General features: G+C 59.8%; 1 pseudogene; it reads left to right on the forward strand.

Moving 5' to 3' along the window:
- The first annotated feature begins 517 nt into the window (after window positions 1-517).
- Window positions 518-3,293, forward strand: LOC132243743 (E3 ubiquitin-protein ligase TRIM39-like; annotated as a pseudogene).
- Window positions 3,294-4,152: the final 859 nt, after the last annotated feature.

Genomic DNA, 4,152 nt, shown 5'->3' on the forward strand with positions numbered 1-4,152 from the left:
CCCCTTCCTCCGGGCAGGCTGCTCTGCTGGGCCCCTCTGCTCCCTGCTGTCTCCCAGCCCGTCCCCCCTGTCCCTCCAGTCTACCTCCTTGCCCCTCCTCACCCCCTTCCCAACAGCGCCTGTGGCACCAGCTCATGGGGAAGGCGCTGCCCCTCTTGCCCCATCACCCCCGAGCTGTGCTAGTGGGGCCAGGCAGCCAAGCCTGGGGTGGGGGAGGGGCAGGACAGGGACCTGCCGGTATGACATAATCTCATGCCCTTCCCCCACCTGGTGCCCACCCCATGGCACCCGCCCCTCTCTCCTCCCCCCTGTGGGTGCAGCACCCGGCCCTCTAGCCCCCACTCTGCCCCAGGGATGAAGAGGTCTGGTGGGAACATCCCTCTCTGCCCTGGGGCCATTTCCTGTTCTCTCCATTTCCCCTTGGGGCGATGGTGATTTCCCAGCAGGGACTGACCCACGATTCCTGGGATGCGGTGAATTCTCTGTGATTTTGGGGACCCGCCTGCCCCGACCTTGACCCGTGACTCTCTCTCCAGTGGACGTGACTCTGGACCCGGACACGGCTCATCCCAACCTCGTCCTGTCTGAGGATCGGAAATGTGTACAACACAGAGACACCCGACAGCGTGTGCCCGACACCCCGGAGAGATTTGATCCTTGTCCCTGTGTCCTGGGCTCGGAGGGGTTCACGGGCGGGAGGCGCTACTGGGAGGTGGAGGTGGGAGACAAGACAGTGGTACGTGGGCGTGTGCAGGGAGTCTGTGCGCAGGAAGGGGGGGATCACGCTGTCACCTGGCCGTGGATACTGGGTCGTGTGGCTGGAAGATGGAGGACACAAGCCCTGCACCTCCCCCTGGACCCCCCTCCCCGTGCGCATGCACCCCAGGTGGGTGGGGGTTTCCCTGGACTATGGGGGAGGAGAGGTCTCATTTTACAATGTGACCAACAGGTCCCATCTCTTCACTTTCACTGACACCTTCTCCGGGACCCTGCGCCCTTTCTTCAGTCCTGGTCTCAATGCTGGGGGCACCAACGTGGCTCCCCTGACCCTGTGCCCGGTCCCAGCCCAGTCCTGAGGGAATCCCTGTCCCTGCCATGACCTGCGGGGGGCACAGACTGTCCCCTCCCCGCGCCCCGACTGCCAGCCCCTCGGCGTCCCCAGGGTGGGGGGCAGGCTGGCGGGTCAGGGCTGGGGTCTCCAACACAGGAGCTGCTCCAGTCTGGACCCTGGTGCTGCCCAGGCCCAGGTGTCATCTCCCAATCCCCAAATGCAGGGGCGATGCTTAGGGGCTGCACACAGGTGCACGTGCACTCCCTGAGCATTGCAGTGCACTCCCTGCAAAAAGGTGCCACCGACACTGTTCGCAGTTTCTGCAGGCAGTCCATGATCAGCCCTGGCCGCCACTGATGCTGCTGGCGATGCCTGTGGGTCTTCACTGACCCCAGGTCAGCACTCACCCCCACCACCCCCGCCCCTGCCGCCAACAGTGCCAACAGCATCTTTGAGAGCTCCCCACTAACCACCACTGGGGTGCAGCAGCCGCCGATGGAGCCGTGCTCTCCCCAGCCACTGGGGGCAGGTGCCATACATGCCCACACGCATAGCACCCCCCTGGGAGGGACTGTCTCCAAACTCTCATCCTTCACTAACATCACTACAATCACTTTGGGGGTTTTATTTTGTTAATTTGCTTGCCTCTCTCAGCACTGTTTCCCTTCCCCCCTGACCCCATCCTCTCCCCTCCTCTTCTCTCCCCTCCCACTATTCCCTTTTATATTTAAAATAAATACCTTTGCATTGTACACCGGCTGTCTGCACATCATTTCTTACCCTCTGATGAGTGAGCACTTGCTCCTGAAAGCTGATGCATCTGGGATTCAGTAAGTCTGGTGGTGCTCAAGCTTTCTAATGTGCGAGTCCAGAGCCACACACCATGGGCCTCATGTGGGTCGGACGGCACTAGTGTCCCAGGCCCAGCACATGTCATGTTGTGCCTGAGTGCCCGGGGTACAGGGTGCCTGGGGGTGGGGAGCTGCAGGGAGGGGAGATCAGCATCCCTAGCGGTGCTCCTGGCAGTGTAGCCACTAGTATTTTTTCACCTCCTGCCCCTGGGTTTGGTGCCCAGGGCACATGTCCCACTCTCCTACTGCACTCTGCTACTGTCTACAGCTCCCAACATCTCCAAAATAACCGCCATCACCGAATCACTGGACCTGTGGGGATGCATGACTTGGCTCTGCAGGCAAGATCTGGCCCATGGGCCAGGAATTGTGGCCTCCTGAGTCTATAAGGTGCATCTCTATCCTGCTTCCTTTGGACTTCACGCTAACAGAGCTAGCTGCCTCTCTCACTACACAACAATAGTTCTCCAATATTTTTAGAGTCAAGATCCCCACTCATTAGACTCAAGGCACCCTCAGAAAATGCCTGCTCTTCCTTTTCACTTGCTTTGCTACTGAAAAATAATATAGCAGTTCTTCTGGTGCAAAGAACTCAGAAAGGCCACAATGGATCAGAAATGGTTTTGACACTGGATTCTTATTGCAAAGCTTTGTGTTGCTTTTGTGAATCGCATATAGGTGTTTGCACATCTACCAGAGCTAAGGAGCTCACCACACCTGGATGGGAAGCACTGATCCAGATCAAACTGATGTCAAAGTCCCTTTTCACCCCAACATCTCCACTGTACTGGGCCAGATACTGCCTGTGTGCCTCCATCACAGTCTGTGCTGGTGCCCATCACTGCTGGCCCGTGGGAACTTCTGATGGGCAGAGTCAGGAGGATCCTGATCCGCAGCCAGTTGCTGCCCCAGGGATTGAGGGGGAGAAAGAAACAGCTCCACATCCTTTTCCCTGTGATGCACCATGGCCAAAGGGACCCAGACACGTGCCTGTGTCAGCAGGGCCCCACTCAGTGTCACCCCCTCCTCAAAGAGGGGATCAAGGGTTGTGTCTGCTCTTGCTCTGTTTCTCATTTGAGAATCACTGGGGGATACTGGGAGGCATGGGGGTAACGCGGGTCCCTAGGCAGGTACTGTGACCCACTGGATGATAATGGTAGGCACTGGGAGAGCACTGGAGCTAATGGGAGATCCTGGGAGGGTATTGAGACAACTGGGTTCTCTGGGCATCGGGGTTGTCCAGGTGCCCAGGTCCTCTGTGACAGCCCTTCTCCCCCCAGGATGCAGCTGTCCCACTGTGCACTGCTGGCCATGGTGGTAACTGGCCCAGTGCCCCCCAGCCCCTTGGCCCTGACAATGGACCCCGTGGCAATGCTGGTGCCAGGGACTGAGCTGGGTCTGCGGCTGTCCCAGAGCCAGGAGAGCTGTGACCCCTGAAACATGGTCCTGTTCCCCAGTGCCAGGGCCCTGCCTTGGGCCCTGCAGCCTGTGGCCCACAAGCACAGCCCTGCCCCAGTCCTGGGTTTGGCCCCTGTGGGAGGTGCCTCCGGGACCTGGGATGGCAGGTGGAGGCAGCACAGGGCAGGGCACAGCCTGGGTCTGCAGCAGGGATGCATGTGGCCAGGAGCGAGGCAAGGCCCAGCCCTGCTCCTGCCTGGCCCAGCCCTGGGGGTGCGGACAGGCACCTGGGTGGGCATCCTGTGGGGGAAGGGGAGGGTGTGTGTCTCCCAGTATCCCCAGTGCCTCCCAGTATTCTGGCAGGCCACTCTAGAGCTGCAATGTGTAGAGACAGAGGCCTGCAGGGTGCTCAGCACGGGACTCACCGAGGGCAGGAGCCAAGGTCTGGGCCCCAAATGTGGAAGTGCAGTGGAAATGAGCTACAGCAGAGCGATGCAGCGACACCCTGGTGACAGCCGGCCCAGCACGAGACTTGGACGCTGCGCAGGCTGCTCGGAGGCACTTCAGGATGCTTCGAGACATGGGGAGGGGGGCAATGGTGATAGGGGAACCTAACAGGACACTGGGACATACTGGGAGTGTGGCAGAAATGCCACCGTCTGTGTCTCTCTCCAGAAACCTGTCCTGGTCAGCTTGGGACACTGGGGTCGAATCCCTAAGGGAGGGGGATTTTCCTCCCTGCCTATGTGACAAAAGCCTGGTGCCGAGGGTGCGGTCCCTCTGGTCACCTGAGCGGGGGAAGGAAAAGCCCCTGCTCCTCTGCCCAGGTAATCAGTGATGCTTTTTATATTG

The sequence above is a fragment of the Alligator mississippiensis genome, chromosome 11, assembly GCF_030867095.1.
Source record: "Alligator mississippiensis isolate rAllMis1 chromosome 11, rAllMis1, whole genome shotgun sequence".
NCBI classification, from domain to species: Eukaryota; Metazoa; Chordata; order Crocodylia; family Alligatoridae; genus Alligator; species Alligator mississippiensis.